Here is a 12,058-nt window from a genome sequence, read left to right on the forward strand (position 1 = left end):
TGCTATTCAAGCTGTAGAAAATGAAGGGAGCTAGTAATTCCAGTGTAAAAGTGCCTGAAAAAGTGAGGCAGTGCTAAAAATACAGAAGGAAAGTACATTCTGCTGGGCTTTCTAAGGATTCCTTACTTGCTTTTTGAGGGGCAAAATAGTAAGATTTATTGAGAGATTAGAGGATGAGGAGTATTTCATAGGATAATAATTTTTTAAAGCAGATATTCAGAAAGGAGTTGATATATTCTTAAGTATGACTATATTATTGGGCCAGAATTTTCTTTTTAGTAGAAAGACCTCTATAAGATTATAAAGTAACTATATAGAAAATTAAGGTTTTATTTACAAACTTTTTTCTTAATTATTAATTATACAATTAACACATGATTACATTCTCTATAAAAATGTAAGACATTATAGGAAGATATGTCTCATATCACTTTCCCTTCACATTTTTAGGCCTTTTAAAATTCATTTTTTGTGTGGAAGCACATATAATTATGTGTGTATATTTTTACGTATATGGTGTTATATATATATATTTTTTACTCCAAGAACAGAATGTTACTATATATATATAAATTTTTTTGCCTTATTTATCTTTCCTTGTTTTGCACCTGTAACTTTTCAGAGATACATGAAGTTCATAAATGAAAGATATTTGTAGGTTAAATTTTTTTTTTAATTATAGTAAATTTTATTAAAGGTCTGATCAGTTTTAGTGCTTTTCATGTTAACATAAAGCAACATAAAAATCATTTTAGGATAATAGCAAAGTCCAGCTGACTCACGTTTGGCATTTAACTTGAATCAGTTCCCAGATCACATGAATATTCATAATATTATTTTATGAGGATTATCACATGTGTTCTCTTGCAGGTGTGAAATTCCTGCTTGTGGCCTTTTGAACCAGTTGGTGAGCCATGTTAAAAATTGCATCTATTAATAATAAATAGTATTTCAGTTATATTGTAATTCAATTGACCTAAGTTTTTGGTTTTTCTAAATTAATTGGCCAAAGTTGGAATGTAGCTACATTGTCGTCTGATCTCCAAACTGCAAGTAAGAATGATTACAAAGGAGCCATGTTATGTATAATTGTAACATGATTGCATACTACATTGAATATACCCTATTTATATCAAACTGACAGATCTTTTTTTGCTAGATACTGTTTTTATATTGGCATCTTTAAATAAGAAAATGAGATTGTAATACTTAGATGATGTTTCCAGTTTTTCATCACTCATGTCTTTTTCTGAGTGAAGTTCAGTTGAGAGGTTGAAACACTTTCACATAACTTTTGATAGGTAAGGGAAAAAACTTTTAAGACACTGATTTCTTAATCTGAGCACTTTAAAATGTCTTAAAAATCTAAAAGAATAGGTCACTCTCCTCAGTTAAGCCATTGCCTTTGAAATGTTTTACTGCAGGAACAATAACATTATGAAAAGGACTAGAATATGTGTGCTTTGTGAGCAGTACTTAAATATATAACATTGTGAACGTGTTAGAGCTTAATATTCTGGTTAATAACTTGATTGGTGTGTGCAGCATTAGAATATTTGAAAACAATTTGTTGGCTTTAATTATGCTTAAGTATAGATACCTTTGGTGTAAAATTTGAGTAGTGCAAAAAGTACCTACTTCCTTATTTGTGGTTAAATTGTGGAGGGGCTGGACTGTGTTCAGAATTTATTTTTGAAAAGTCCTTAAAATTGTTACACCCTTGCCTGTTTTATTTTCACCTTTGTTACCTAGTGTAATGTTGCCTTGAGAAGCTAGTCAATAACTACCTTTCTGGCTGCATGTGTGTTCTTTATTTTATAGTTAATGATAAAATATTGTCTTTCCTATGTGTGAATAAATTGATTTCATAAAAGTTAATTTGTATGGTCTGAAGGTTGAGAGAGGAATTCATAATAGCTCAGCCTGTTCTTCTTGGAGAGGAGAAAAGTATAAACCTTAAGAAAGAAACTTGCTTTGGTTAAAGAAAATTAAAAGAATAAAAGCAGTAAGTTCTCACAAATTGAACTGGGTGGGATTTGGAGGAAAGTTTTTTGCTATCATCAGAGACAGAGACTTGGAAAAGGGTTACAGTCTGAAAATACTACCTGTTATTTGATTCTGTAAATACAGTTTGTATCAAAGTTATATTAAAAGTTGTATTCATTCTGTCTTTATGTCAGACTTGTATATTATGTTAGGCATCAAATTAGACTAAACAAACAAAATTGTGCTAATAACTTTACCAAAATGAAGTTTACTAAGGCATTCCTGTTTGCCAAAGGGCGATTAAATGTTTTGCCCCAAGGTTTCAATTAAGATTGAGTTATGTGATGGATTTTATTTCTCCTACTTCACAGATTCTGGAATAAAATTTAGAATCAGTAAAGGCATCATAATTGGCTTTATCCTCTCTACTCCAAGTGTTATGGTTTCCTGGCTCTTGGATCAAGTTGTGTAAGAGAGCCTCTTTATCTTGGGCAGGCATGGTCTTGAGGTGGTAGAGAGGTCCACATGGGAAGTTACTTCCATTTCTAAAACATTATTCTGGCTGTCTATAAACTATTCATAGCATATAGAAATATTGATGCAGCTTTTTTTATTTTTTTTAAAGATTTTTATTTATTTTTTTGACAGAGACAGAGCGAGAGAGGGAACACAAGCAGGGGGAGTGGGAGAGAGAGAAGCAGACTCCCCACTGAGCAGGGAGCCCGATGCGGGGCTCGATCCCAGGACCCTGGGATCATGACCTGAGCCAAAGGCAGACGCTTAATGACTGAGCCACCCAGGTGCCCTGATTGATGCAGCTTTAACATTAGCTCCTTTAGGGAGTTGTTCTCACTGTCTACTGAAACTCAAAGTCAAGTCAGTTTATGTGTCAGGCTATTTTGGTTTTCATGTTGTCTTTGGAAGAGAAGCTCCTATTTTATTCTTTACTCTCCCCAGTTCTAGTATTTTACTTCTTTAAGAAGCTATTCCAAGACAATGGCCACCCTGCCTTTGAACCTATAGTCTGATCTTTTCTCACATTTCTCTCCTAGTCACCTTCTTTCTGGTAGATAACCTTTAGCTACAGAGCCCAAGACATCAGAGTGTGGCAGAATACCATTCTGCTACCAGTTAACAATGTGACCTCATGTTAGCAAACTCTAAGCCTTTTCTCTAGCAGATATTGAAGGACAAAATTCTTGAACTGATTCTAGATTCTTCTCTAGGATTGTCTGGCTTTTATTTCAGTAAATTCATAATTTATTCAACATACATTGACTGTGTATGTTGGTTCAGGTTCTTGGGATATAAATATGAGTCCTAGCCTTTGAATTATTCCGGTATAACTGTGGGGGGAGACATAGCTTCATATATAATTTTAATGATTTTGAGTGCTATAGTAGAGTTGTGAACTAAGTATAAGAGTACATATGAAAAAATAGTTAATTCTTTTCAGGGATGACATAATAAGTTGTGTTCTGAAGTATACTAACTGGTAGGAGTTCATAAGGTAGACAGGATGGGGAAAGCCATCCCAGAAAGAGGAAATTGAATGAGCAAGCAGGAATGCACAAGACTTTTTTAGTTAGTAGGCCAGTATATCAGGGATATAGGATAGATGGTGAAAGGTCATTAGCCACAAGATTAGAGAGTTGGATTTTATCCAAAATACCTTTTTTAAAAAACATTTTATTTATTTATTTATTTATTTTAATGATTTTATTTATTTGTCAGAGAGAGCACAAGCAGGGGGAGCAGGCAGAGAGAGAAGCCGGCTCCCCACTGAGCAAGGAGCCCGATGTGGGGCTCAATTCCAGGACCCTGGGATCATGACCTAAGCCGAAGGCAGACGCTTAACTGACTGAGGCACCCAGGGGTCCCCCAAAATACTTTTAAATAAGGTACTGAGACATCAAATTCATATATTAGAAAAGTAATTCTGGAGGCATTATAGAAGCTAAATTAGAAAAAAGTGGGTTGGCAAACAAGGACATTAAGATTTATTGTAATAGTCTATGATTCTGGTTCCTAAATACAGTGGATTACCTAGAGAATGTGTTAAAAATACAGCCCCATACATTGAGTTCCTAATGTCAGATTTGTGTTTTTCAAATCTCTGTGTTTCTAGCTGGTTCTTTTTCAAATCTGCTATATCACTTTTTACAGTTTACAGTTCCCTGCTGAAATTTCAAGCTTGGCCTTTATCTACTTTAACATAGTAAGTATAGTTGTTTCATAGCCCATGTCTGATAACTCCACTGTCTGTAAATTCTATAGGTCCATTTATATTGAAAATCATTTCTGCTAATTTTTTTTTTAAGATTTATTTATTTGAGAAAGAGAGAGAGAGACAGTGCAGGCATGAATAGGGGGAGGGGCAGAGGGAAAGGGAGAGAGAATCTCAAGCAGACTCCCTGCCAAGTGTGGAGTCCCACATGAGGCTTGATCTCATGACCCCAAGATTGTGGCCTGAGCCAAAATCAAGAGTGAGACACCTAACCGAATGGGCCACCCAGGTGCCCCTCTGCTAGTTTTTGTTAGATGCTATTTTATCTCTGTGCATGCCTAGTTACCTTTGCTTCGCTACTGGATATAATATTTGGAACATCATATGGAGAAAACAGTTTGAAGGCTAAGGTGATATCATCCTTGAGAGATTTTAATTTATGTCTTTCAGGTACCTGATGGTGCTAGTTATCTAGTTTTCTCATCCATTAAAATGAGGCAAAGCTCAGAGGCAATCTGTTTTACTTATTAATTTTTCTTATTAATTTGGAAAACATTTTTTGATTGTTAAATCAACTTTTCGTTCCTGGGATAAACTCCCAGTTAGTCAAAGTTATTATCCATTTTGTATATTGCTGGATTTGGTTTGCATATATATATTTTTTTAATTGATAAACTTTTTTAGAATAGTGTTGGATTCATAGCAGAATTGAGCAGAAAGTACAGAGAGTTTTTATATACCTCCTGTCCCCCGCCCCACACACAACGTCCCCACTGTTGACATCCTGTACCACCATGTGGTACATTTGTTACAATCAGTGAATCTACACTGACACATCATAATTACCCAAAATCCATAGTTTACATTAGGGTGTATTCTTGGTGGTGTACATTCTAAGAGTTTTCACAAATGTATAATGACATTATAGTATCATATGGAATAATTTCATTTTATTCATTAATGAATAAAGCTGCTATAGACATCCACAGGCAGGTTTTTTTTTTTATGGATATAAATTTCCATTTCATTTGGGTAAATGCCAAGGATTCTGATTGCTGGATCATTTGGTAAGGGTATGTTTAGTTTTGTTTTTTTTTTTTTAAAGATTTTATTTATTTATTTGACAGAGACAGACAGCGAGAGCAGGAACACAAGCAGGGGGAGTGGGAGAGGGAGAGCAGGCTTCCCGCTGAGCAGGGAGTCTGATGTGGGACTCGATCCCAGGACTCTGGGATCATGACCTGAGCCGAAGGCAGACGCTTAACGACTGAGCCACCCAGGCGCCCGGGTATGTTTAGTTTTGTAATAAGCAGCCAAATTGTCTTCCAAACAGGGTATACCATTTTGCATTCTTATCAGCAGTGAATGAGAGTTCCTATTGCTCCACATCCTCATCATCATTTGTTACTCAGTGTTTTGGATTTTGAGCATTCTAATGGGTACACAGTATTATTTTACTGTTGTTTTAACTTGTAGTTCCCTATTAACATATGAGGTGGAGCATCTTATGTTTACTTGTTGTCTATATATCTTCTTTAGTGAGGTCTCTCTTCAGATCTTTTGCCATTTTTTACCTGGGTGGTTCATTTTAAAACAGTAAGAACAGGGCACCTGGGTGGTTCAGTCAATTAAGTGTCCAATTCTTGATTTTGGCTCAGGTCATGATCTAATAGTCGTGAGATTGAGTCCCATGTTGGGCTCTGTGCTAAGCAGGGAGGGAGACTGCTGGAGATTCTCTCCCTGTACCTCTGCACCTCCCCCCCCCCACTTGCTCGTTCATGCTCTCTCTCTCTAAATATAAGTAAATTTTTAATATATATATAACAATAAGAACAGAACTCAGACTTTTAAGAAGTTTTTGTATATTTTATCTAATAGTTCTTTATCAGATGTATCTTTTGCAAGTATTTCTTGCCAGTTTGTGGCTTGTCTTCTCATTTTCTTACGGCATCTTTCACAGAGCAGAAGTTTTTCATTTAAATAAAGTTCTGCTTCTCAGTGATTTCTTTGATGGCTTGTACTTTTGGTGTTACAGCAAAATAAAATGATTACCATGACCAAGGTCATTTAGGTTTTCTCCTATCTTCTAGGAGTTTTATAGTTGGGATTTTTTGTTTTGGTTTGTTTTGTTTTGTTTTTACATTTATGCCTATTGAGTTAATTTTTGTGAATGGTGTAAAGTCTATGCCTAGATTTATTTTTTTGCATGTGGATGTCCAGTTACTCACTGTTTGTTGACAAGACTATCCTTGTTTGATTCTTTTGTCTTTGCTCCTTTGTCAAAGATCAGTTTACTGTATTTATATGTGTCTATTTTTAAACTGTGTGTTCTGTCCCATTGATACATTTGTCTTTTATCAGCACCACACTGTATTAATTTTTGTAGTTTTATAGTAAGTCTTGAAGACAGGTAGTAGCAGTCTTCCAACTTCATTTTTCTCCTTCAGTATTAAGTTTGCTATTCTAGATATTTTGCCACTACATATGAGCTTTAAATCTTTTATTTTTATTTTTTTTAAAGATTTTATTTATTATTTGACAGAGAGAGACACAGTGAGAGCAGGAACACAAGCAGGGGGAGTGGGAGAGGGAGAAGCAGGCTTCCCACAGAGCAAGGAGCCTGATGCGGGGCTCGATCCCAGGACCCTGGGATCATGACCTGAGCCAAAGGCAGACGCTTAACTACTGAGCCACCCAGGCGCCCCTACATATAAACTTTAGAATCACTTTGTTAATATCCACAAAATAACTTGCCAGGATTTTGATTGGGATTGTGTTGAATCTATAAATTTGGGAAGAACTGACATTTTGACAATACTGACTCTTCCTGGCTATAAACATGGCATATCTCCCCATTTATTTAGTTCTTTTTGATATCTTTCATCAGAGTTTTGTAGTTTTCCTCATGTAGATCTTGTACATATTTTGTTAGATTTATACCTAAGTATTTCATTCTTTTGGTTGCTAAAATGTAAATGTGTTTTAAATTTCAAGTTCCATTTATTTATTGCTGGTATATAGGAAAGCAGTTGACTTTCCTTGTATCCTGCAACCTTGCTATAATACTCTAATTAGTTCCAGGAGTTTGTCTATTCTTTCAGATTTTCTGCAGTGATAATCATGTCATCTGCAGACAAAAACAGTTTTTATTTCTTCCTTCTCTGTCAGTATACCTTTTGTTTCCTTTTCTTGTCTCATTGCATGGGCTAGGACTTCCTGTATAATGTTGACAAACAGTGGTGGGAGGGGACATCCTTGTGTTGTTCTTGATCTTAGCAACAAAACCTTGAGCTACCATCAGATATGATATTAGGTACAGTTGTTTTTTTTTTTTGCTATTATAAAAAAGTGTGCGTGTGTATCCCATTATATATCTGATAATTTCTTTGGGATAAGTTTTTTTTTTTTAAAGATTTTATTTATTTGAGAGAGAGAGAGCACGAGAGGGAAGAGGGTCAGAGGGAGAAGCAGACTCCCCGCTGAGCAGGGAGCCCGATGCGGGACTTGATCCCAGGACTCCAGGATCGTGACCTGAGCCAAAGGCAGTCACTTAACCAACTGAGCCACCCAGGTGCCCTTTTTTTAATTATTATTAACATATAATGTATTGTTTCAGGGGTACAGGTCTGTGATTCATCAGTCTTACACAATACACAGCACTCACCACATAACACATACCCTTCCCACTGTCCATCATCCAGCCACCCCATCCCCCACCCCCCTCCCCTCCAGCAACCCTCAGCTTGGCTAGTATCCAAAATCTGTAAAGAACTTATCAAACTCAACACCCAAAGAACAAATAATCCAATCAAGAAATGGGCAGAAGACATGAACAGACATTTCTCCAAAGAAGACATCCATATGGCCAACAGACATATGAAAAAGTGCTCAACATCACTCGGCATCAGGGAAATACAAATCAAAACCACGTTGAGATACCACCTCACACCAGTCAGAATGGCTGAAATTAACAAGTCAGGAAATGACAGATGTTGGCGGGGATGCAGAGAAAGGGGAACCCTCCTACACTGTTGGTGGGAATGCAAGCTGGTGCAGCTACTCTGGAAAACAGTATGGAGGTTCCTCTAAAAGTTGAAAATAGAGCTACCCTATGACCCAGCAATTGCACTACTAGGGATTTACTCCAAAGATACAAAAGCAGTGATCCGAAGGGGGCATCTGTACCCCAGTGTTTATAGCAGCAATGTCCACAATTATCAAACTATGGAAGGAGCCCAGATGTCCATTAACAGTGAATGGATAAAGGAGTGGTCTATATATACAATGGGATACTACTCAGTCATCAAAAAAATGAAATCTTGCCATTTGCAAGGATGTGGATGGAACTAGAGGGTATTATGCTAAGTGAAATAAGTTAGAGAAAGACAATTATGATTTTACTCATATGTGGAATTTAAGAAACAAAACAGAGGATCATAGGGGAAGAGAGGGAAAAATAAGACAAAATCAGAGAGGGAGACAAACCATAAGAGACTCTTAATTATAGAAACAAACTGAGGGTTGCTGCATGGGGGGGAATGGGGTAACTGGGTGATGGACATTAAGGAGGACACATGATGTGATAAGCACTGGGTGTTATATAAAACTGATGAATCATTGAACTCTGCCTCTTAAACTAATAATATACTATATGTTAATTGAATTTAAATTTAAGAAAAAATAGTTCCTTTCCCCTTCTACCGCTAGAAGCATGAGGGGATTTTTCTCTAATCTTCACTCTAGACCTGGTAGAGTTACTGGAGGTAAAACTAAACAGAAGTATGTGGGATTGGGTTCTCTTGTAGTTTTAGCTCTCAGACCTGTGCACGCTGTGCCTCCAGCCATTTTTCAAATGATAGAATTATAGTTCCTGTTTTCCTGCCCTGGGATTTGTTCCCACAGCGGTTTGTGCTCGTGGCTTTCTGCTCTGTTTCTTTATATCCACCTACCTGTCTCCATTTTGGGGGGCATAGTTCACCCTGTGACTTTACTTCTCTGATAGGCCCAAGAAAAGTTACTAATTTTTTTAGTTTGTTTGACTTTTTTACTTGTTAGGATGGAGTGGCAACTTCTAAGTTTCTTCCATGCTAGACCAGAAACCAGAAGTCAATTTGCTAATATTTTGTTAAGAATTTTCATTTAAGATACTAGTCTGTAATTTTCTTTTAATATCTTGGTCTGATTTTGGTATTGGGATAATGCTGGCATCATTGAATGCATTGAGAATGATTTCTTCCCCCTCTATTCTGAAAGAATTTGTGTAGAATTAGTATTATTTCTTCCTTAAATGTTTGGGAGAACTTGTTAGTGAAATTATCAAAGGCAAAGTTTGTCAACCTCAGTGCTATTGACATTTTAGGCCTTGTAATTATTGTTGTGGGAGACTTTCCTCTGCAATAGCATATTTACCAGCATCCCTACCCACTAGATGCCAGTAGCCACACTCCACCCCCACCCAGAGTTGTGGCAACCAGAAATGTTGCCTGGGGGCCAAAGTTGACCCCAGTAGAGAACTACTGACAAAAACCAAATATGGAGGTTTGTTGTTATTTTTGAATAAATTTTTAAATATAAATTCATTATTTTAATTGCCATAGGGTCATGAAGTTTTCTATTTCTTTTTGAGTCCATTTTGGTAGCATGCTTTCAAGAAGTTTTTACATTTCATCTATGTTGTTGGATTTTATTGGAATAAATTGTTCTTAATATTCTCTTATTCTTTTAAAGTCTACTGGATATGTGATATGGATAGAGATCATCTCTTACATTTCTGATTTTAGTAATTTGTGTCTTCTCTTTTTTCTTGACCAGTTTTACCAGAAGTTTATCAATTGTACTGATTTTTTAAAATACATGCCTTTAATTTCACTGATTTTTACCTCCTCTCTGTTTCCTATTTCATTTATTTTTGCTCTTCATTGTTTACTATTTTCCTCTTACTTTGGATTTGTTTTTGCTTTTTTTCTAGCTTTTTTTAAGGTGGATCACTGATTTTAGGCCTTTCATCCTTTTAATATAAGTATATTAAGCTTATAAATTTCCCACTAACCATGCTTTAGCTATATTCCACAAGTTTCAGTATTTTCATTTTTTTTGCTCCATTTCAAATGTTTTTTTGTTCTTGTTGTTATTTCCTTTACTAATGTTTATTTGGAAGTGTATCATTTTAATTTTCAAATATTTCAGAATTTGCCAGATAAGTTTCTGTAAATGACTTCTAATTTAATTCCTTTATGGTCATATAATATACATTATACAACTTCAGCCTTTTTCGGTTTGAGACTTGTTTTATGCGTCAGACATAGCTTGTTTTAGTGAATATTCCTTGTGCACTTGAAAAGATTGTGCGTTCTGCAGATGTTGGGGGAGTGTTAAGTAAATGTCAGTTACGTCTTGTTAGAAAATAGTGTTGCGAGAGTCCTGTATGATTTTTCTGATTTTCTGTTCTGTGAATTACTGAAAGAGGAATAATAAAATCTCCACCACAGTCTACTTTGTTGTTTCTCCCTTTCCTACATGTGTTTTGAAGCTTGTTTTTGTCTTCTTGATGAATCAGCCTATGAAGTTTTTGTCTGACTTTAATTTAGCCATTGCAGCTTGCTTTCAATTAGTGCTTTCATGATGTTTGTTTTTCTATTCTTTTCCTTTTTATTCATCTTTATATTTAAAGTGGGTTTCTTATACAACATATTTGAATCTTTTTTATACCATCTGAAATGCTGAGCTTTTTATAAATGAGTGTCATTTAATGTCATTATTGATGTGACTTGTTTTAAATTTACCATCTTGCTATTTCTTTTCCAATTGTCCCATCTGGTCTTTGTTTCTTTTTTTTCTCTTTTCCTGCCTTCTTTTGGATTAACTGAGTAATTTTAGTACTCCATTATATTTCCATTATTAGCTTATTAGATATATCCTTGTTTTAGTTTTTCAGTGGTTGACTTGACCAACAGTTCTCCAGTGTTTTAGTTTTACAACTCCTTTGGATTTGTAGTTATTAACAACCTCAAAGACTTTTTGCTTAAGTTGATTATCGTTTATTGCTATACCCCAAGTTAAAACTGAAATGTTGAGGTATTTATTAATTCATTTTAAAATAATGGTAGTAAAGTCATTACATGTTAACATAACACGTTAACATAAGTAACATTTATGTTAACTGTATTTTAAAAAGTATTTTTAAAAAAACTGGTAGGGGGGTGCCAGGGTGGCTCAGTCGGTTGGGCGGCTGCCTTTGGCTCTGGTAGTGATTCCGGGGTCCTGGAATTGAGCCCCACGTCGGGCTCTCTGTTCAGCAGGGAGCCTGTTTCTCCCTCTCCCTCTGCCCCTGCTTGTGTTCCTGCTCTCGCTGTCTCTCTCTCTGTCAAATGGATAAATAAAATCTTAAAAAAAAAAAAAAACTGGTAGGAAGAGTGCCATTGTTTTACTTTTTCTTATCTCTTTGAAGTCTGACTTAATAAAAGAAGGCTAGATTAAATATCTACTCTTGCTTTCAGTTTCTTGCTGTATGTTGTTTTGGTTTACATCTGTGAAGAGAATCTGGCCTCAAACTGATATGTACACAGTGTTTAAAAACAAAATGCAGCCAAGTAAATGTGAAGATCTAATTGGCTTTATTAAGTGATTTATGAATTGTAAAGCATCCCATTCAGCAAGTAGAGGGGAGCTCTGAGGAGCTGTACAAAATGGAAGGTTTTTGTAGGAAGGAGGGTGGGTCAAGAAGTTATTAGCAAAAGAAAAGAAAGGATGGTTTCAGGCAAAGTTGCCCTTTTTTAGGGAAGACCCTTTAAGGGGTCTTATGATGCAGATTACTTCATCTTCTTTTGGGGGAGACGGGGAGAGAGG

At 35.8% G+C, this 12,058-nt stretch overlaps 1 protein-coding gene across 4 annotated transcripts in view; it reads left to right on the plus strand.

The window, feature by feature from the left end:
• TBC1D12 (TBC1 domain family member 12) overlaps positions 1-12,058 on the plus strand; it is a 97,683-nt gene that overhangs the window by 38,727 nt on the left and 46,898 nt on the right. The window contains exon 1 of one of the 4 annotated variants that reach the window (XM_027595267.1): positions 888-907. The exons of 2 other annotated variants lie outside the window; for them this stretch is intronic. The gene's annotated coding sequence lies outside the window, so the exon portion shown is untranslated. Of the gene's footprint in view, positions 1-887; positions 908-4,185; positions 4,205-12,058 lie in introns of those variants that run through there. One more of the 4 variants, XM_027595260.1, reaches the window with a different exon arrangement.

Source organism: Zalophus californianus, chromosome 15 (assembly GCF_009762305.2).
Source record: "Zalophus californianus isolate mZalCal1 chromosome 15, mZalCal1.pri.v2, whole genome shotgun sequence".
NCBI classification, from domain to species: domain Eukaryota; kingdom Metazoa; phylum Chordata; class Mammalia; order Carnivora; family Otariidae; genus Zalophus; species Zalophus californianus.